Consider the following 24619-nt stretch of genomic DNA (forward strand, 5'->3'; position numbering starts at 1 on the left):
CCCATGTAAATGTTTAGTAACATTAAATCCAGGTGGTGGGTTTCTCTCAAGGTAGTTAATAATTAAATTGTGACTGATAGAATAATTGTTGATCATGTAGATTTATGGTAAAGGTACTTAGATAAAAATCTGTAACTCAGATGACCACAGTTAGATATATTTAACTTTTTATATTACTTTTAGTTATACTTTAAAAATTAATTGAAACGTAGAAAAATAGATCAAGGCATGAGAGGTCACTAAAACTATTGAAATATGTAACATCAGTTCTCTGTTTTCTGTAGTCAATCTAGTGAGTTTCACGGCCCTTTTTATCCTATAGATTAACAATAGCTGATTCATTGTTAAGTGGACTATTAGATGGAATATCATTTCTCATGACAACTTTTGCGTATTATACATTCGCTACGTGCAGTAATCTGAAAGAGTGCCACCTGCACGGCAAGAAGGATGCGGTTCTAGATAACACGATTACATAGCACGTTATAGGCTGCAAACTTTGTTAACTATCTTAATGCATTTTTGATACTTAGAGTACCAATTTTTAGTGTCAACAATTTGTTTGAAACAGATTACAACAATTGTTTTATATTAAAAAAAAAAAAAAATTAGATACTGTAATAAAAATTGTTATCTGCTTAATACCAATTCTTAACGCTAAAAATTCACTCACTAAGTACCATAATGCATTGAAATGACAAAAAACAATTATCAAAGTTTAAAGTCCATAACAGGCTATGCAATCATGTTATTCAGTATCACCTCCTTTTTGCCGTGCAGGTGGCGCTGTTTTAGACTACTGCACACAGTGTATAGTCCTGCCTCATAAGTGCTCCATTTGACAGTTTTAATTTGAACTTTTTTGTGAGCACATGCCTAGTTTTGAGTGAAGGCCCAATCCTTTATGCATAGGTATTATACATGGTTTAAAAAACTTTGATGTATGGTTTTACGAAAATATTTACCAAGTCAAATGGACTCTATTTTTTCCATTAAGTATCACACTTTCTTCAAACATTTTCTTATGCATGGACACCTCCACTGAAAGTGGGCCGTCTAGCTCACACGAGGCTTTTCTCGCCCAAGTACTCTAAGTTCAACGTTTCTCTCCCACTCTAGAAATTTGTAGAGCTAATATTTTGTTATTATTTTTTCTATTCCTGACAAATTAATTTTTTTAAGCCATGGCAAGTTTCACAGAAACGCTTTGAACCTTTGGCTCATTTTTCTTCACAAAAAAAAAAAAAAAAAAAAAATGGCTCCAATAAAAGAAGCAAATTAAAATCTATTAATTCATACTTATTGATTAATATTTTTAACTGTCTCCCAGCTATTACGAGCAAGTTAAACATAACGTGCTCTGGTGGAAAAAGCCCCTTGCATCCACCACACTTCGTAGACGCGTTTCATACACCACTTATTTAATTAGCCATAGCAAATATATCACTTAGACCTGTAAATGCAATTTAAGGTATTTTTTATCATACTTCAAGTATACGTTTTATGTTTGAATAATATCTGTCAAAAAACTTATGTCTGATGAACGTAATGAGGGAACATTCATTGACATGTAATACTATCCTATTGAAAAATAAAGCGGTACTACAGGATGGTTTATCTCAACCTTTTAGATACGATTATATTGTGGGTATTAAATATGAACCAAGAATGATTATGGGTAAATCTGATATATGTGAGCGTGACGTGAGAAATGTTACCAGCACGTCCTTCCTTGGTTTGAATTAAAACTCTTATTATCGGTGTAATATATATTTTTGATAATTGTTTGCTTAATAAACATCAAAATAATTGTTTAAATCAAACCGAATTAAATTACATATACTTATTTCAACGATAACTGCACCACCTTTGTACACAATATCGTTTTATGGAAGATAAGTTTATATTTACGTATTGTCTTTTATAGAATTTCATACACTTATGATTCATACTTGAGTATCCAAGCACCCACTGTCCATGATTTTTTATATAACCCATATCATTAAATGAACATAATTTAGAATTTTTAAATGGATTTACAAGTTGGTTTTTTAATTGGATAAAAAAGAAGGGATCAAGTGTGCGCTAGCGCGTAGATTCACACTAGCAAAGTAATTACTAGCATTGCTGCATATTTGTGCTTTCCTAACCGATCTGTAATTCTCCCCACTAGCTATAATGGACATTCATAAAGCAATGCTAACCACTTTCTGCAAAAGTATAAGATTTGTTCATTCATCCATCTTAGAGAAGTCGAAGCACTTGGAGGCCTCCTAGTTGTATGTATATATGTCTTTATAGGTATAGTCACTGTAAGACTGTTTGTTTAGAAGCACTGAGTTTCTGTACGTGAATATAGCTGTATAGTTTACAAACAGCTCAGAGGCCTCCAAGTGCTTCAACAAAGAACGTGTGTCCAATCATAGATCGCTTGAAGGCCTCCGAATACTCTGAGCGTTCTGAGATAGATGAATTAATCAATCTTTTGTGTGCCATGTTTCTAGCTGTTGTATCATTAGGATTAAGAGAATAAGCTATGTCAAGGCGTTTACAAGCCTTATCAAGAGAATTAATAACTAGATCATCACAAGCAAGTCTTTTACAGAACTTATTTTTTGGTCTTCAGTATCAAACCCAGGTATGTGTAGTTCTATAGGTGAACTATTGATAAGTCTAAGTTTTGTGAAGCAAAAAAAGTAGATTCCTCTTAAAAATTTTGACACACTATCCAAACAAGATAAACAAAAAAACTTCATAAAAATTTGCTGTAAGAGCTTCTTTTGTGGTCCCCCAAACTGTAGGAAGAAGAACAGCTTCGACTGCTCTAAAGTGGATGAATGAACAAATCTTATATTTTTTCAGAAAGTGGTAAGCACTGCTATAAGAATGTCCATTGCAGCTAGTGGGATAAATTCCAGATAGGTTAGAAAAACACTGGCACATACTTGACCGCTTCTTTTTTATTCTATTGAAAAACCAACTAGTAAATCCATTCAAAAATTTAAAATAATGCTTATTAAACGGTATAACATAATATAATTAACAGAAGACAGCGGGCGCACAGTGGGACAAAACGCGATTTTTTTTGTCGAAATAAAATAGCGGCAGCTGTATTATACCAATCAAGATGATTCTTTTTTGAGCTTCAAGCTTAAACAATACAGAATACAGGAAAATTGATCTAAACTGAAAAAAAATGAATTGAGGGTGAAAACACCCCCCAACAGCGTTCTCTTTAGAAGATCAATTGATTTTTAAGGAACAAATGACATTTTTGTTCTAAAAATAGTGTCTATACAGATTTCATGGGTTGTCGAACGTGAATTTGGCATTAGCATCTGGAAATTCAAGATGATGGAACCAATATGGCGGCCAAAAAAAATAAAAATCGTTCAAAACTCTACAAAAATTAGTCTATAAAGTTTTTCTGGTCTGCTGAAAAAGAATTTGATATTTTCAGTTCATGATTCAAAATGGCGGATCTAATATGGTAGCCAAGTACATAAAAAACCTGCCACATTAACCAAAAATCAGTCTATTGGAATATTTGTGGTTGCTGAACGCAAATTCGAAATTAGAATTGAAAATTTAAAATAGCAAATCTTATGCGGCCAAAAATAGAAAAACTCGATATTTATTATTTCATTTCCATATTTTTGGTCGGTAAACGGTTATTTAATGTTACAAGCACACAATTGAGAACAATAATTAAAATATGGCGACACAAAAATCTCCCAAAACCGAAAAATTATACGAATATCATTATGTAGTGTTTTTCACTTGCTAAATTCTATTTTTCTTTTAAATTTAAATAAGCAAGCTCAACTTAGCTCAACTTGAGAGCTCAAAAAATTATGGAACTGAACAAATGCCAGTCCATTCAGATCTTTAGGTCGCTTACCAATAATATGATATTGCATTTACAAAATTTAAAGTAGTTGATCCATTGAGAAAAATCCACCAGTTTGAAAAAACCAATGTGCATAAGTTTCTTGAATTTCTTAAATTTAAGTAGGTGACATAACTTTTCAATTTCATATGCAGACTCCTGAGATCAAATCGAGTAAAAGTTTTCATTATCTTTTTACTTGCAAGGGCAAAGCAGTTTGACCAGTTAGTGACATAATCATAGCATATTCATATAGGGGAATACACCAAAGAAGCTCGAATGTCAGATGGCGTGACCGTACCTAAGCGATAACAGCGTCTTAACGTGTATAAGTATACGTATAAGTACCAGTACAAAATTTCTATATATAAGGGTGTGCATATATGTGTGTAGAGAACAATTACACACTTACACACACTTACACACACACGCACGCGCATGCGTACATATGTATACTAGTAGGGCTCCACCCCCCTGCGCACTCCGCGCGCCAACCCCCCCTTTTATTGTGAAGACTATGGCATTTTTCGAAAATACTCGGAAATAAATTTTCTACGCTGGGAAATGATTACTGGTCTGCTTTTAGGGAAATATGAAGAACAAGCTGCTAATTTCAAATAAAAGTGGTAAAGTTTATATAGACAGAGAGATGTACCCTTGACTTTTTGTTGGTGCGCTTAATTATTTCTTTTAGTGCTCCCTTTTTTAAATGAGCTGTCTATCCTGTATGTGTCAATAGATATTTCTAAGCTCTTATAACTATATATGCCCCCTGCGCGCTCTACGCACCAACCCCCGTAATTGCAAATTAGATTTACGAAGTATGAAAACAAAAAACCCGAAGTATATTAATTATGACTTAAAATTTATGTATGTAATAAATGTTCAATGATCATAATTAATTACATAAATTTTTAACAATCACTTTTCATTTTCCCTGACTAATGCCTAATTTTTGTTTATTTAAAACGACAACGTATTAAAAGATTTCAAATATCGTCAAAAATTACAAAATTACGATATTGTTAGAATCACAAATTGATTTTGTTTTAACAGTATCGTTAGTTGATTGTTTTTTTTCTTTTTATTTTTCATAACCAAAATTTTGGCCCACTGGTATTTTTTTCTTCGTTTACTTTTACTTCGTAAATTCGTTTTAAGGAGTTACAAAATGTCCAAACAAAAATTTGACAGCGAATTAGACTCTCAAATTGCAACGAAAAAAAAAATTCTTCCTTATACATCTACAGAGAACTTACAGTCTAAATTTAAAGTTGGAGATAGATCTGTGTAAAAAAATTACAAATTACTACTACTACTACTTTCTACTACTACTACTACTATTATTACTACTATTAATACTATAACAACCACTATTACGACGACTACTATCCTGCTTTTATCATGAATATTTTTTTAAATCACTTAAGAAATACATTTAGAATCACTTACGAATTAGAAGACCCCTCTAATAGCATGGTTTACACTGAATAAAATTGATGAAAGTGCAAAATCAGTAAAATACGTAAATATTCCTAAATATTATATATTCAACAATAAAGCAAAACAATGGAATAAACGAAAACGTGTTAAAAAAAAAAAAATAACAATCGGCAGATTAAATGTAGTTTCTCCAAGAGATCAGGAAAGATTTTATTTAAAATTGATATTGAATAAAGTAGCAGGAAAAACTTTTTTTATCAATTTAAAAACTATTAATGATATCACTTACAGTACGTATAAGAAAACAGCTATTTCTATAGGATTAGTAGAACACGATTTTCAAAGCGATATAATTTTTGAAGAAGCATGTAACGTTATGTGGCCTCTTTAACTACGAAAATTTTTCGCATGGTTTATTATGTCTGACAATTTTTTTTGGGATATTATTTGGAACAAATACAGGAAATTTTCCATTGAAGATTGTAAAGATGATCAAAATAAAGCTCTTTTACATTTAAACAAAATTTTTAATTCTGAAAATATGTCTTGTGAAGATTTCAGTTTACCAGAACCAACAGAAACGATAAGAAAAAATGTAGATACTGACAATGATGAAAGAATATATTGTAAACATAAATTCCATGAAATGCTTTCACAACTCAGTCATGATCAACGTTGAATTTCTCAAGATATAATGAAGCTTAAAAAAAATTTTTTCATCGATGGTCCTGGTGGATTTGGAAAAACTTTTCTGTACAAAACTTTAATTTATTATTTCATATCAATTAAAAAAGAAATTATTACAATGGTTTGGACAGGTATTGCTTTAATTCTGCTCCCAAAGGGAATGACCACTTACAGAACTTTCAGACTTCCTTTAGACTTAAGCACTATAGAAAGTGCATTCTTCCAGTTTGAGCCAGATAAACAAAATTTACGTTATGTAGAAGGAATTATTTCGGATAAAGATTCTATGATACCAAAAAAAGCGTTAGACATCGTTGATAGGACTTTTAAAGATTTATCTAGTAGTAATAAGCCTTTTGGAAATAAAATTATAATTTTAGGTGGAGACTTTCGTCAAATTCTCCCAGTAGTAAAAAATAGAAGCAAAATTACTATTGTTTGAAAAACTATAAAATTTTCTAATTTTTGGCCTTCTTTTAATATTTTTTATTCAAAAAATAATATACGTTCAATTGATAAGAAATTTTCTTCATTGCTACTGGATATAGGAGAAGGCAAAATTAAAACTTTTATAATTCCTCAGACATGGAAAACAAATGATGTATGTTCTAAAATTTTTAATAATGATGATGATTCTTTTATAAGTAAAGCTAAATTAACATCTCACAATGAATACACTCATTTTTTGAACCAAAAAAATTTTAAATAATATGGTCGGAACATTAGTAACGTACTATAGTATTGATAAAGAATCTCACAAAGGAGTAGATAAATCAGACGATAATATTTATATTAATTTTCCTACAGAATATTTTAATAGTATTAAAGAAGGCCTTCCTCCACATGAATTAAATTTAAAAATTAACGCTATTGTTATGTTGATACGAAACTTAAACATATCTGAAGAACTTTGCAATGGTTCAAAATTACACATTACAAAATTATTTAAATACAACATCGAAGCTGAAATAATCACTGGTGAAAAAAAAGGAAATAAAGTCTTTATTCCACGAATAACACTACAAACAAACAATTACTTTTCGCTACTATTTATATTGTACAGAAAAAAATTTTCATTTACCTTAGCTTTTTCTATGACTATTAATAAATCTCAAGGTCAAAGTTTTGATGCCTTAGAATAATACCTTACAAAACCATTATTTTCTCATGGGCAGTTGTATGTTGCATTGTCGGAATGTAGAAACCCAATAAAAATTATTATCCAAATTAAATTAGAAAACAAATTTAAAATCAAAAATATTGTTTGGAATGATATTTTAGAGTAACAAAAAAACAATTGTATAGTTCATTACTATTTTTATACTTTCTTGCAAATCTTTCTTCTTCTCTTTCATTAAAAAAGCAAATTTCAGTACCGTCTAGTACCCAGTTTTATGTAATCATAAACAGTCCGTTTTTTGTAATATGTTTTCAGATACACCATGATAGATGCATAATTTTATCAGTGTGACAAATGTAACTCAAAATTTTCAAATCGAAAGTGTCTATCATCGCTCGTGAAAATTCACAAATAAAAATTTTTTGTATGTGATCTGTGTAGCATTGTAATATTTGACAAGAAAAACTATTTGCGTCACACAAAGAAATGCTAAAAAATTAGAAAAAATTTCAAGTGTATTGAATGCGAAAAAAGTTTCAAAAGAAATTATCACTTACAGAGACATTTGAAAAGTCATGAAAAAAACATTCAAAAAAATAATTGTCAAAATTGTGAAAAAGGTTATGTAAGAGCAGAGCACTTAAAGAGACATTTTAGTGTATGTTATCAAAATAAACATAATAAGTAATATAATTGTAACAAAGCTTTTTGTTATGGTCAAATAAAATTATATGTGAAAATTAGACCACTTGTAACAGTTAATATATAAGGCTTTACGACTTCATTCACATTATCTATGGGGAAGCTGGGGGGAGTGGGGGGAGGTGGGGGTGAGCGGGGGGGAGCTAGAAAAAAAGTAGGATCACTCGAAAAATGCAAGAAAATGAAGGAATAACTACCTTATTTAGGGGGGGAGCTGAGGGGGGAAGAGCGAGAGGTGGGGGAAGTAGTGAGGGAAACTTAACTCTAACTCTTACGACTATATAATACTAGCAGCCCCCCGTCTTGATTTTGCCCGAGACTTACTAAATGAAACATTGTAGTGTGTTGACATGTTTGTAATGTGAAACATTTTTAGTAAGAAATTTAACACATATTCCTGATACATCTCAGAACAAAAATCTTCATAAAAAAAACATATTTTTTCGGAATCCATATAGTTTAATTGGTCAAATAATAAGGTGTAAGAATTTAAAACAATAATTATGCTTAAAAGTACCGTGCGTTCTTTATGCCACAAAATAATCGGTGGCTATAAGAAGCCGTTGATTTACAGTTTCTTTCGTGTTATTCACAAAAACGGCTATTTTTTAAAGCTGTTAAGATTTTAAACCCCAAAAAAATTTATAATAAAAGAAAATTTTTTTTCTCATATCTCACAACTTTATTACCAGAGCAACAAAGTCCTGGACCTTAAACCCTACGTTTTAATTGCCACAAAAACACAAATACATTTTCTACTCATTAAAAAATCTGAAGTAGGATCTTTAAAGATTTCAGAGATTGCTGTGAGGGTACAATGAAAAGCTGATCTCTCATGTATTGGACTCTTTAGTTGTCGATTTTGACGCTGCTGTTTCAATCTCGATAAATTTTCTGCGTCAGTTTCTTGACGCCTAAGTGAAATTATATTTATTAGATACACTCAAAGTTTTTCTTTCAATTCACCCTCTTGCAACTTAAGGCATGCTTAAAATTTTTGTGACCCCTGAAAGCTGTTTTCTATTAACTTTGTTAAATTCTAATATATTTGTTGGCAAGGTAGTTTGACTTCCAATCGCCCTAAAAAAGACTTGTGAGCTTCTTAAGTTAACTCTTTCTTGACTGCAGTTAACAGCAATTGTGACTGCCTGGATACCCCAGTCAGGGTGATCTTCTCTGGCCTGCTGCTGAATACCCAGACTGATCGGGAGAAAAATTACAAAGTCCGAAGCTTTGGAGCTAATTGTAGTGCTCTTTCCCGACGTCTCCCGGTATAACGTCGAAGACGTTGGTGTCTAAAGCACTTTTTTATTTGCAGATTTAGTTGTTTTGGTGATCTTAGACAGGGAGATTGGTTAGTGATACTTGTCCAGTGGAGGCTGTTCCATTGGCTTAATTTTTTTTCTTCATAGCTGTTATAGGTTTGCCCAGGGTAGACCTTGGAGAGGATCAATAATTCCTGGTTTGAATGCTTAGAGTCAAGAGGGTAATTATAGGGTCGTCGATCACCGAGTTTTCTAGCCTTGCGAAGAACAACTCCGCAGATGACGTCTGCCAGTGAATGGCTGACTTGGTTTAATAGTACCTGTCTTTAATTAATATAGTCTTTTAGTCGACGAATCGCTTCCAGAAATAGTAGTAAAAATGTATTTGTTGGCAAGGTAGTTTACACTTAGGTGGCCCCTAATGAGAACTGATGAAATTGATGGTTAAATAGGGAACGTAAATACTTATAATGGCCTTAAAAAGCGTCAGTAGTAAAACTTCCAGGCTATTCTTTATTATTATTCCCGATGATAAAGAGCTGGCTACGAGTTGCTTGATTCTTACCCTGGAAGTCTCGATGTACGGAGACTGTGATGGAGGGAGATTCGCCGCTGACCAAAGAATATCTCGTCTTCGGGTCGCTCCCCGGATAACCAACCGCTCATCGTTAGACGATAACATGTGGGTAAGCGCGTTTGGGACGCGACGACCAAGAATATAGCCATTGTGGCTGCCCGTGCCCCTCAGAACTGTTCTTCCTTGCTTACATTTGTAGCCACAAATTCTCTAACTGCACCAGGTGGGATGGTGGGACTGCCACAAAATCCTTAAAAGTTGGTACAGATTGTGCTCTGGCTAGATATGTCTCCTGGTATTGTGGCAGAGACGAAATCGGTTGGAATTAATTTTTTTCTTTATCACACTCGTCGAGATTCAGGGTGAATGAACCCTTAGCTCCCTTACCCCTTAGAAAAGAGTGTCGTCCGTAACCGGGATACCCAGCTGCAAGACTATCATCAGCATACTCTGTACTGTACAGCTCGTTGATCTGCCGAAGTACGACTGCATCACCATTGAGACGCTCCGGCGTATTATAACCTCACTTTTTTAAGTATGTTGCAGGTAGCCTTGATTTTATGTCGACGCCACCTAGCGGATTTTACTGAACTAAAGTAAAAAGCTGACGTATTTTTGCAAAACTTTAAGCTCATTTATTGCTATTGTTATTTAATTTTTTAAGATAAACACTATACTAAAACCATCTAGGAAGTATTATGAATCAGTGTGCAAAATTTCAGCAAAATCGGTTCAGTAGTTTTCGCGGTTAGCGATTACAACGGTTTTAGCGACTTTGCTTTATATAACAATAAGATAGGAATATATATGTATATATCATACATATTATCGCTTAGGCACGATTACGCTATCTGGTGTTTGAACTTTTTTGCTGTATTTCCTAAATAATGGAGGTTATAATCTAACAGATACAACTTAAACCAGATCGCGTACATCAAAGTGGTATCATGGGTCATGGTTTTACCCCTAGAGTTTAATCAACTCTTTTAAAAATGCAATCGACGTTTTAAGTGTAGCTTTAACTGCAGTGTATTGATGTATATGGGTGATTCTGCTGTAACTTGCCCAGATCGTGTCCGGTACTCATACTCACGTGCCGTCATGAAATCCAAAACTTTAAAAACGTTAAATTGTTTTAAATGTTGTCAACTTCACTTGACATTTCGTCTGATACCGATATAATAATTTCTTTATTGAGATAATGGATCATTTAGAGTCGAATTTTCCATTCCAACTTATGTCCAGAACTCAATTTCACTCATAAAAACTTTCACCGGTAAAAAATAAGGCTTATCCACTACTTGGGCGTATAAGCATTACGTATTGTAGCTATTGGTAGTTAGATTAGTACCTTAGTCTCACCAAAAATCGACAAAAACGAGTGAGTTTTCACTGCATACATTTTGTGTGCATTTTTACCCCATAATCGTGGTTTTAACAAAAATTAGTTTAAACTAGTAACTTTATGGACTGGAAATGCTAACCAATGGTCACTTTAAAAAGTATAGGACTAAAATTAATAAATCGTTACGACAGTAGTACCTGAAATTGTTACCTCTCGAATAGCCAAGCTCTTCTTTTTGCGTATTTCGCGCGTACAAACATTTCATTCCGTTCCAACCCCCCATGGAACAACCACTTGGTGTACGTGTGCAGGTACGCAAACTACAGTTTCTTATTAAATTTGAGGGTAGTGAATGAAGTACGGGGGGATAAGTCATTGTAATACGTATATGAGTCGTACGAGCACTACAAACATTAAAAATTCCATTCCGAACTTTTCTATTCCGACCCTACCTCACCTCAAAGTGCCGTTTTTTTTTCGTTTTAGAGCAATCAATCCCAGACAAACTTTTTTTTATCACTGTTGGGCTAAAAGACGAGACGCGTGTCTTGGGGTTTTGTCCAATATCGCTACATAAATGCAAAAACGGTGGTGCTACTTCGAACGTTAGTAGCCAAGTGGTGCACTCCATTAGGTGGCTTTATCTGGGCTTAAATGAAAGCAAAAATATAGTCCTAAAGATTAATACAAAAATCTTTGAATTTCATGCCCCAAATGAAAAGTTGTAGTGATTTTATGAAAAATACTGAATTTTAGCCAAAATCACATTATTACCGATATTTACGCTCTAATTGAAACAGCTGTAACTTTCGAATGAAAGCACAAAACTGAACCAAATTTTGTTTTGATCAATAGGTCTTGATCCCAGCTTTCATTTCAGCCCAGTAAGAGCACTTTAACTGTTGAAGGAGCTTAGCTACAATTTTTAGAAAGAGATACAATTATTCAAAAATGGGTGAAAACTGCCTTTTATAAAATTTTGTTCAATATTTGACCAGCAAATTTGGTAGTTGCATCACCTTTTACTGATGTTGTGTACAGTAAAAAATACCATGAAAAAATTTTTTTCAACTAACTTCTTTTTAAAAAATTTTTCAAGTCGATGTGAGCAAGTTACGGCAGAATCCCTCAAATGTATTTATATCACATTGTATACAATTTACATATTCATAGTACATGTCCATATGCATGTGTACTGAAACGTATTCAATACGTATTGTACGTGTTATTATACTATGGAAGTCCTTATGGGAGAACGCAACTTCGAGAGGTTATATCTCTAGAAAATGATTGTTAACAACTTAGTGGCCATTGAGACTTTTTCTACTTATCGACTACTACTAGAACCTAAAGTTTCAAAAAGTTTAACAGAGTGCCGTTTCCCGTAAGGGTTGGGCAGGGTCCTTTCATCGTTCATTTAATGCTAAATCAGCATTAATTCAACAATGATTGAGGAACGATTACAAATTGATTAGAACTGAGAACATAAATAAAAATGCATATAGAGGTCACACGATACTCATTGCTTGTTCTTAAATTTTTTTAAATGACTATTATTATATTTAACAAAAAATAACTGTCATTAAACGATTTTGTGTCCCCTGATAATCAGGAAAAAATTTATTAGCTTATTTGGTTACAGTTTATTCACTTAGTCGTTTATTCATTTTTTTATTCATTTTTTTATCTACCGTATAATATACATTACATACTGGTTACGTGTTAACAATTTGGATCAATTATTTATATTTTTTTATTTACTGCTGCACGGAATTAATTTTTTGTTAAAAATGTTTTTCTCCGTAATTATAGAATACGGTATTTCGTATAAAACAGCTACATTCGTTGTGCTAACTGCTTTAAACTTGTGTGGGATAAAAATCGCTTATCAAAAGAGATAACTCTTCCAAGAAATGAAGACTATGATTTAAAAACATTAAGTTTCAATCACATTTTTATTCCTATGTACTTCAAAATATGTACTGCATCTTAATAAAAGTTTGTTATCTATTTTAAGTCCTTGGATAGTCGTGTTGTACTATTATTTTTATAAAGAAAGCATATGAACAATTCTTTCATATGATCTTAGAAATTTATTAGTTTATTAATATGACTTATAGTAAAACTTTAGTAATTTCAGACAGTTACAAAGCACAAAAAAAAAACGTACAACAGAAGACATTCACAGCATTTAGTGTTCGGATAGACCAAGTACATCAAGGTTATGGTACTACCAATACGGGAAATGTTGCCCGCAAATACTTGAGTAAACCTCAAAAATTTGCAAACACTTTGGGCATGAGTATTGTGGAGGGCTGAGCAACCATTTTAACGTTGTTCAAATCTAAAAAACAAATTTATTTGAGCACTGTCGACATATATATATACATACAAACTATACTATGACGAGTATCCGTGGGCTTGAATGAGTTCGACCGTGCACAAAATGCTTGAACATGGATGCCAAATCGCCTACAAGCTTCCTTTGCCAATAGTCTTCTACTTGGAAGACGCCCAGGTATCCTGGCATATATATGATTGGAAAAATTTAATTAATCATGCTTGACAAATTAACAGAGAAGCTCGATTGTTAGACACTTTTAATAGAGCAATGTATACGAGCGATCCAATGATATCTACAATCAATCTCGAAAAACGTTTGGGAAAAAGGAAGGTATTGAAATTATCAAGAAAGGCAGAAAAATTTGTAATGGGAACGTAAGTTTCTTGTAGCAAAATGTATTCCATAAGTACAAAGTTCAAAAACTTCTATTAAAAAAATTATAGAAAATTTGTAAATTCTGCATAATTATTGTGTTTAGTGAAGTTAGCCAATGATGTACAGTTAGGACTTATTCTACATACGTGAAGTTTGTCCGTTTTGCAAAAGTTTTTAAAAATCACTTTGTATATCACCAATAAATGGAATCAAACGTGATAGTTCTGATTTTCTTATTTTTGACAAGTTTTCAAACGCTTCGGCAAAATTCTGCAGAATTTCATGCCCCATATATTTTTCAAAAAGCGTACGATAAATTTTGCAAATGACAAAAACAGAGAGATTCATTTTGTTGTGAGGTACATTGTAAAAAAAAAGCTAGGTATACTATATCGATAAGGTAGACAACTGAAATGTTTTCCGGCAAGCCCGTAAGCGTCTGATAAACTAATAACAACATAATAAATGAATTTTTTTTATTTATTGTGATGTCGCCAAGTAGTATTTGACACCAACAATACATAAAATTATAGTGAATTGTAAAACACCGGCATACTAAGTTGTGGCAGTGTTCATTTTGCAGCAACTCTAATACTAAAATTGTTTGCGTTTTCTTCGAACTATGAAAAAATTTTACAAACGATAGCCATTAGAAAATTTTATAATGTTGAACAATACATTTATCTATAACGTTTTGAGAAAACTACTTACACATTATCTCATAATATCTTAGTTGCCTAATTTTTTAATATTTCTTTTAATACAGAAAAAACTTAGAGTATCATGAAAAACAAGAAGAGTTAGCACAAGTCAAGGATGACCACGAGAGATGAAATGTTATAATTATGTTAGCTAACCAGGGAATTTTCTGTAAATTAATTTTGTATTTTTGTACGAATTGTTTTCTTCCAACGTATCAGAATAGACATTTTTTATTTTTTATCGAGGTCAAATTTGTGCTAAGTTAACAGAAACCTGCCTATAAACAGTTTTTTTTACAATTTGGTGATTTTTTCTATTTTTTGGGCTGCAGGAGATTAGCTATTTTAAATTTTCAATTCTTATTTTAAATTTTCATTTAGCAACAACAAATATCCCAATAGACTGATTTTTGGCTAATATGGCAGGTTTTTTCATGTACTCGGCCACCATAATGGATCTGCTATTTTGAATTATGAAATAAAAATATAAAATTCATGTTCAACAGACCAGAAAACCCCTAAGGACTAAGTATTGTACAATTTTGGACGACTTTAATTTTTTTGGGCCGCCATACTGGATCTGCCATTTCAAATTTTACACTGTAAATGCAAAATTCGTGATCAGCAGCCCAAAAAATCCTTGTAGACTAATTTTCGTAGAATTTAGGCCGATTTTTAACTTTCTTAGCTGCCATATTGGATAGGCCATTTTGACTTTTCAGATCCCAATGCCAAATTCGCGTTCGGCAACCCATTAAACTTTTATAGACACTATTTTAAGAAAAAAAAAGTCATCTGTTTCTTAAAAATCAATTGATTTCCTGAAGAGAACGCTGTAGGGTGTGTTTTCACCCTCAATTCATTTTTTTTAGTTTGGACTAATTTTCCTGTTTTCTGTAATGTTTGAGCTGAAAGCTCAAAAAAAATTATCTTAGTTGGTATAATACAGCTGCCGCTATTTTGTTCTGACAAAAAAAATCACGTTTAGTCCCACTGTAGGGCGCTTGGGTACTCAAGTCTGAATCTATAATATATGTGTACAAAATTCTATGGCAGACAATACGTAAATATAAATTTACTTTCTATAAAACGATATTGTATACGAAGGTGGTGCAGTTATCGTTAAAATAAGTATATTTAATTTAATTGGGTATGATTTGCACAGTTATTTTGATGTTTATTCAGCAAACAATTATAAAAAAATATATATTCTGCAGATAAGAAGAGTTTTAATTAAAACCAAGGCAGGACGTGCTGATTACATTTCTTACGTCACGCTCATATCTATCAGATTTACTCATATTCATTCTAGGTTCATATTTAATACCCACAGTATAATTGTGTCTAAAAGGCTGAGACAAACCATTTTGTAATACCACTTTAATTTTGAACAGGATAGTATTACATGTCAATGAATTTTGCCTCAGGATTACCAGTGGAAGCATTTCCATCATTGATGCGATGGCCAATAGGTGTTCGATTCGTTTTAATTTAAGAAGTACGCTTGGTTAGCTTTGTAGTGCTATCACTGGAAATATCAGCATTATTACGATAACTAATGGATGACTAAAATAGTAAAATAGTGAAATAGTTCTTTATAAGCATGTCATTTTTTCTGCATACTTTAAGCTAGCTTACGATAGACTAAAGTAGTGGGACCTTTACAAGTAAGAATTTTGTTGCTTATTTCAATTATTTCTTGAATAGGATTGTCACTGGATCTTATGTCTTGGAGTATAGCTTTGCTAAAATTTAATTTTTCATTTCTAACCATCTATACTTACAAAATACAGCTTCTCTTGTTTTTTACGAACTGTAAAAGAACTTTTTATTCTGGATGAAATTCAGACTTAATGACTACTTGCTGAATACTAAAAGACTTGAATTTATTCACGATACATGTGATATTTATAGAAAAATAATTAAATTTTTTTCTCTATGTACCATTTTCAGTATCTCTATCGTTATCCATCACGTTGAATCCATGTTTTCCATCTTTTAAAAATTTGGTGCATGAGTTTTCAAATTATGCGAAATTTATTCCTGTATTTGTATAACCAGGATAAATTTGTTTTCAAAGCATACGTCCTATCACAATATTTCTAAAAGATAACCAATGTATCGTTTTCTATTCACTTGAGCGTAAGATTAGCACAAATAAAAACAATTAACAATTTCTTGTTAGCCCATCCAGGAAATTGCTGCATTATTGTCTTGTTTTTACAAGAAATATCGTCAAAAATCAGAATAGAATCAGGAAAGAACTTCATCTGGTGCTATGAAAACTTGATGCTTGCTAAAAGGAAAGTATTTGATAATTTTAATGGATCCTTTATAAACTTGTGCTTTAGCTAATTTTGTAATTCAGAATAAATATTAATATTTTTAAATCTCCATCGGTTGTGGTGGATTACAAAGCTTTTCTTGCACTTCTTCTAACTCTGGACATCTCTGGCAATTTATTTTCTGCTCTTGTGCTTAATTTGTTTGCACACGAATTTGTCATCTAACTTTAAAATTTCATTTATATGTTAAAGTACATAGTCTTATAGTTGTCTGTATAATCTTCCATGAAAAGATTTTTATGTTTTTTCAAAATTTAATCACCTTGCATATTTTTTAAGATAAGAAACAAAATCGTAAAATTAGCTATATTGTATGGTATTGCTTTTTTTTTTTTTTTTTTTTTTGTTTAATATTAGCCCAAACTAATATTAATTACTAAAATACGAAGTCAAATTACAGTTGGTTATTAATTAAAATAACGTCCAATGGTGGTACTGTCAAATTTTTTATTTATTGAAAAACAAAACGACGTTTCGGCCGTTTGAACAATATCCCGGCCGTGATTAGGTAAAAAAATCTATGAGTAATAAAAAAATTCTTTACAGTAGAAATTTTGATAAATACAATAAACGAAAATTAAGTAAAGTGTATAATTTACCTCTGACTCTTACGAAAGGGATGTAAAATCGTAATGTAGTCAGAGTTTCAAGTTTAGTTACTTTTATACCCTGCACATGTGACATAGTATACGCACCTAATACAATCAAATAAGAATCGCAAGCAGTTCCTTGTGAGACACACGTCAACAGATTATGTTTTCCTGATACTATAAATGAAAGGGGCCCTCAAATCATGTACACCAAGTTAGTCTCTTTTCTTAATTGACTCAACGAGAGACTTATAACAATTTTCCAATTTTTCTGTATCTTGTTGTCCATTATTATTATCATTAAAATAATTTATACTAAACATTTTAGAAAAAAAGCGGTTTTTGTAATTTTATTCTGTGTCAAAAATTTTTATTTTATCAAAACTAAAGTTGTATGTTAATGCAATGCTATGTTGTGATAGTACAGATGCATCCTTTTTTCTCTATGTCTCTTTTATGTTCTGCAATTATTAATTCTACAGCTCTCGATGTTTGACCAGCATAACAGCAGTTGCAATTTACACATAGTATGTGGTAAAGGACATTATTTTTATGGAGTGGCTCGGTTACATATTTTCCAAGAGGAAAGATCGAATTCAACTTATTGTTTACACCGTATACAAGATCAATGTGAAGCTTCTCACAAAAACATTTAACAGGACCGTGCAAGTGGTGAATATACGGTAATGATAAGATTAGTTTATAATTATTATTGTTTCTATTGCAAATGTTAATCATGTTCATGTCTTTTAAGGTATTTATTCTTTTGTTTAAAAATTTATCAATAAATTTTTGAGGATAGATGTTAGCTAGTAATAATTTATTGATTAATTTTAAATTATCGTTATGAAATTGAGTGTCTACTAAGCTACTTAATTTGCATTGATTGTATTTACCAAAACTTGTATTGTAAAGAATTTTTTTCATTACTCATAGATTTTTGTACCTGATGAAGGCCGGGACATGGTCCAAACGGCCGAAACGTCATTTTGTGTTCTAATAAATACAAAATTTGACAGTACCAACATTGGACGTTATTTAAATATTAATTATGCCTATTTTGGATTGCATGTTACTGCAATGAATGAGTTTCATCCACTCCATTTTCTCATTATAGCCATGGCATTTTGATGATGTTGTTGCACATAACTTGGTCCTTCAACATACGCCGATGGTTATATTTATACACTAGTCGGACTCTGCCGCCCTGCGTGCTACGCGCACCAACTCTCAAAGAGTTGCACAAAGGCTTTGAGATAAGAGGCAAAAGGTTTCAAGATTTTTTTCAATTAAAAAACAAAAATTGTATAAGTAACAAAAATAATGATTACATAAGAGTATACAATAAATACCTTTCACATAAGTTACGTATGGTTGTTAAAGGTTGTTATATAAGATCATTATACATGATAAAATAAAAAATTCCAGCATAGTACTTGAGATATTTTTACAATAAATATTGTTATTTTTGAGTCTTACTTTTTTTTAGTTTCTTTTTAATTTACATAAATATTTCAAAATTCTGATGTATACACATTGACATTTAATCTTCCGTTCAAAATAGTTCAATATGTATAACAAGGGAAGTAAGAAAATTATTTACTAGTCATTACTATCATGGTTCATAATTATTCACATCATACAAAAATCACTTATTCACTCATTTATAAACTCTATTGTAATGCCTTTTTACTGCATGTTTTCTTGAAAATTTTTTTCTACAATTTCGATGAATTTCATTGTGCTCCGTAATATATATATATGTGTGAAAATGTTGTAAATGTGTCACGTTTAAAAATTTTCGGTCAGAGATAAAACGACATACAATTTTACTGTACGTATGGTCTCTTACGTGGCGTACATAATGGTTTTTTTTTATAACTATATTGCATACACTGCGTTCAAAAAATTTGTTATATTTTTTTGATGAATTTTCAATATTTCTGTAGTTTTAAAAACATATTGTCAATGTTTACAATTAATTATTGGAACATTCTAGAACACTACATTTTTTAGTTACAAAGGGTCCCCCCCCATTAAGCACAGCAAAATGCCCTAAATTGAGTTTTTTCGTTTTAACAGTGTCAAACTGTTTCTTAGGGCTAAAAATGAAGGGTCAACTGGGTCCGAGACCAAAAAAATTTTTTCCCTTGCCAGGGACCATAAAACCCGTGTTTTTAACATTTCACTTCTTTTCTCGGCGTCTAAACATAAAAAGATTTGAAAAAATTCAGCAATATAGTTAATATTATTTCCTTTATATAGAATTTTTTTCAAGGTCATCCAAGTACAACATAACCTAAAAAAAATTTTCTAAGCTTTAGATCGCAATTTTGACTATGATCCAATAGAGGTGCAGGTGACGTCATATATTTATCTTGTAGAGCAAGAAAAAACACAACTTTCACGTATTTTTTTTAATTTCTTTAGTTGGTGCGACATAACCTAAAATTCGAAAAACCGATTTATTCTACGTTTTTCGGCTACTTAAGAGCCTCCTTTAATTTTAATCGGAATTCTAATATCCTTAGTAAATTTTGCAGAGAATATTACTTAAAAAAAATGCGTTACATTGAAAAAATTTTTCTTTCTAACCTTCACAAAATGAAAAATTACAAAAAAAACGACTATTTGCTTTATATCTTGGGTTCTTACAATCCAAAGAATTCAAAAAAAGTTTTGTGTATAGAAAATTTAAATTCTCTTGCGTGGAATTTTTTCCAAGGTCACCCACGGTCGACATAACCTCTAAAAAAATTATTTAACCTTTGAAACGCGATTTTGACCATGATCCAATAAAAGTGCAGGCAAGTGGATATTTTCATCTTGTAGAGCTGGAGAAATACAACCTTAATATATTTTTTTATATTTTTTTAGGTGGTGGAACTAACCTAAAAATTCTACAAACCGTTATTTTCACCTGATTTCAGCATGTAATCAATTTTATCGGTTTTTAAAAGACTGATTGTTGATGGATTTATGTTTTTGCGACAAATTTTACTTTTTTAAATTTTCTCCGTTTTCTCCCCATCTTACTCTGTACTGTGCGATACTGCCACGTGCGAGAGAGAAAGCTGCAAGAAAGCCCCCTATTAATACATGTCTAATCATACATATAGGTATAGTACTACAGGTTTCTCAGCAGGCCTTCTCGCAGCTTTTTCTCTCGCACGTGGCAGTATCGCACAGTACAGAGTAAGATGGGGATTGCTTACAATATTCTAATACCTCTATGGTTTGAACGTACAAACGGATAAATTATAAGTTTCAAATATTTCGTTTCGCTATGCTAAATGGCTATACGTTTTTGGGGGAATTTGTAAGAACGGGAACGTACAAAAAGTAAATGTTGTCATGTGTCATAAGCAATACCGCAAATGTTATGTAACACAAAAAAAAAGTATGCTAGAATAAATTAGAAACGTTTTTTTGAGTTTTGTGGTTAGATCTACCACTTGAAAAACTCTGAAAAATTTAAAAAAGTACAATTTGTCGCAAAAACATCAATCCATCAAAAATCAGTCTTTTAAAAACCGATAAAATTGATTACATGCTAAAATCAGGTGAAAATGACGGTTTGTAGGATTTTTAGGTTAGTTCCACCACCTAAAAAAATATAAAAAAATATATTAAGGTTGTATTTCTCCAGCTCTACAAGATGAAAATATCCACTTGCCTGCACTTTTATTGGATCATGGTCAAAATCGCGTTTCAAAGGTTAAATAATTTTTTTAGAGGTTATGTCGACCGTGGGTGACCTTGGAAAAAATTCCACGCAAGAGAATTTAAATTTTCTATACACAAAACTTTTTTTGAATTCTTTGGATTGTAAGAACCCAAGATATAAAGCAAATAGTCGTTTTTTTTGTAATTTTTCATTTTGTGAAGGTTAGAAAAAAAAATTTTTTCAATGTAACGCATTTTTTTTAAGTAATATTCTCTGCAAAATTTACTAAGGATATTAGAATTCCGATTAAAATTAAAGGAGGCTCTTAAGTAGCCGAAAAACGTAAAATAAATCGGTTTTTCGAATTTTAGGTTATGTCACACCAACTAAAGAAATTTCAAAAAATACGTGAAAGTTGTGTTTTTTCTTGCTCTACAAGATAAATATATGACGTCGCCTGCACCTCTATTGGATCATAGTCAAAATTGCGATCTAAAGCTTAGAAAATTTTTTTTAGGTTATGTTGTACTTGGATGACCTTGAAAAAAATTCCATATAAAGGAAATAATATTAACTATATTGCTGAATTTTTTCAAATCTTTTTATGTTTAGACGCCGAGAAAAGAAGTGAAATGTAAAAAACACGGGTTTTATGGTCCCTAGCAAGGGAAAAAATTTTTTTGGTCTCGGACCCAGTTGACCCTTTATTTTTAGCCCTAAGAAACAGTTTGACACTGTTAAAACGAAAAAATTCAATTTAGGGCATTTTGCTGTGCTTTATGGGGGGGTACCCTTTAAAATTTAAAAAAAAAAAAGAAAAATCAAATGTAAAATACAGCAATCGGTAGATTGAATATAGTCTTTAAAAAGTCTTTTTAAAACTTATATTAAGTAAATTACGGGGGCCAACATTATTTGAAAATATTAAGTCAAAGAATAAAATGAAATATGAAACATTTAAGAATACTGCCATTGCAATGGGCATAATGTTATATTATTTTCAAATAGATGATTTTTTCAGGAATAAATTACCGTAATGCTCCCTTATAAACTAAGACAACTTTTTGCTTTGTTTTTAATTTCAGAAAACATTGAAGGTGACAAAATAAAAAATAAATATGAAGAGTTTTTTACAGAAGGTTTTAATACTCATGAAAAAAAATGTTGCTCTTTAACATATAAACCAAATTGTCAAATCAGAAGACAATCTCTGTAAACTGTTGAACTCACCTATGCCACAAAAAAAAACTTAAAGAAGATAAAACTGATGTAGTATTATTTTGTAAAACAATGTTGGATTACATTTATGTTAATGCAAATTACAATCAAAACATAATTTTCACTTTTTTATGCACAAAATACAGTAAAATTTATTTCATAGATGGCCCTGAAGGTTCAGAAAACCCTTATTTACACTAAACATTAATTTACTAGTTTATTTCCACAAGGTAAAAAAGTTTTGTCAATGGCCTAGACTGGTATTGCATCAATATTGCTTCCTAAACGAATGAAAAACTACAGAAATTTTCGTGTACCTTTGGAGTTAACTCATACTGAAAGTGAGTTTTCAGAATAAAAAATTGGCAAGAAAAAATTACGAGAGATAAATTTAAGTATTTGGGACAAATCGTCAATGATTCCAAAGAAAGCCTTAAAAATGATTGATGGAACTTTACGTGACCTGAGCAATACGGAAAAACACTTAGGAAATAAGTTAATTATTTTAAAAGGAGATTTTAGGCAAATTCTTTCAGTAATAAAAAATAGTCACAGAAGTATATTAATAGCAGAAACTATTGAGTCATTATTTTTATGAAAATACTTCAACATTTTTAAATCCAAAAAATATCTTTGTCTGAATGATAAAACATTTTTTAAATCACAATTTGTGACGAGGATTTTTCGGCCGAAAAAGACAGCCGTCCCGTATCCCCTCACAAAATTCTCACTTACGTCACTTACCGTATCCCTACTCACTGGATACCTCTCCTCCAGGAGGTCGGCCACAGGTGTCCGGCTCGGGAACGCTGGACACTCCCTAAAGGAAATTAAAAAGGGGAAAACTGAGGACACGAATTATTGACACTAACACTGATATATCTTTCACGGCGCGCGCGCGCTATTTATTCCTCCTCAATGCTCTCACACTATGCCCGCTCTCTCTCTCTCTCTCTCTCTCTCTTCTTCTATATCGAATTATGGTGCACTGTTCCCGTCGTGGATGTCTTGGTACGGACGCCTCCCGATCGTCCTCCGCTGGCCTTCACCTTGACCTTGGTACGAACGCCTCCCGATCGTCCTCCGCTGGCCTTCACCTTGACCTAGCTGACGGTGGCCCGTACTCCGACCTCTCACCCATGCGCATACACACACACACTCTCAAGCACGCCTCGCCTCTTATACCCGATATTCCCAAACCTCAGCCCTTGAGCCTCTACCCGCTCCTTTACCCGCGCCACTAACACAGGTTATTCTCCTACACTCACTCACTCCCGAATCGCCCTGATTCTCTGCCCAGTCTACCACCCGGTGCCCTAATACTATAACTTTACCTCCTGATTGTCCTCGCTGTTGACTCAGCTGGTATCTCCCGGTCAACGGCTCCTCTGCTCTTCGCGGGTATTGTTCTCACCTCTCTCTCTGTCTCTTACTCGGCTAATCGCGGTGGAATTCCCTCGATAACGGTGCCTCGATCGGCTCCCTCAACTCCTCCGTGCAATCTACTTCCTGGACCTGTCACTTTCCTATCTCTCAAAAACCCTTGCTCTCTGCTATCCTCTCACTATGCTCATCCGTGCCGTACTGACTCGTTATGGAGGTGCACTTCGACAGATGCGCGCGCCCCTCCCGTCTATGCGAAAAATCTCCAACACGCCTAAAAACCGGTAAATTTTTGGAGGTTTCCAAAACTAGGGAATTGACGCGGCCGCTCGGTGCTCCCACCTCTCTCACGTGTCGCGAGCCCTCGCCTCTCTCTCCTTCTCTACCTTGCACACATGCTCACCCAATCATACCACACACACTTTCAATCCCTTCTCTGGTCTTCGGTCCTTCTCTCTCCTCTGGCTCGTAGTCCGCGGCACCGAGAACACACATTAAGAATGTGTTGTAAAACGATACATTTGTAAAATATATACTGTATCATAGGACTCGGTAGCCGCCAATGACTCGCCCAAAAATATAGGTATATAGTGACGTGATAGCTTCAGCTACCACGTCACAAATTAAAAATTGGATAAGGAGGAACAGAAACGTTTACAGTTTCTAAAAAATGGATTATCAACGAAGTCTGTTTAAAAATATTTAAAAACAATAATTACTTAATACACAATTTAATTTTAACTTTACAGAATTAATATTTAAAAAAAAATTTTTCAAAAACACGTAAAGGAGAGACTAAGTACTATAATTGCATAGATCAAGCCACTTAAAAAGGAGTTGATAAATCAGATATTAATATTTATATAAACTTTCCCGAAAAAACGCTTAATAATTTCCAGGACGGCTTACCATGTCATGAACTCAGAATAAAAACTGGAAATGTAGTAATGTTAATAAGAAACTTAAGT

At 32.5% G+C, this 24619-nt stretch overlaps 1 protein-coding gene across 2 annotated transcripts in view; it reads left to right on the top strand.

The window, feature by feature from the left end:
* Nucleotides 1-24619, top strand: part of aay (phosphoserine phosphatase) — a 392153-nt gene that overhangs the window by 145407 nt on the left and 222127 nt on the right. The window lies entirely within an intron of this gene.

Source organism: Copidosoma floridanum, unplaced genomic scaffold (genome assembly GCF_036245765.1).
Source record: "Copidosoma floridanum isolate Cflo_tuat_1 unplaced genomic scaffold, Cflo_Japanese_pri ptg000037l, whole genome shotgun sequence".
Taxonomy (NCBI): Eukaryota; Metazoa; Arthropoda; class Insecta; order Hymenoptera; family Encyrtidae; genus Copidosoma; species Copidosoma floridanum.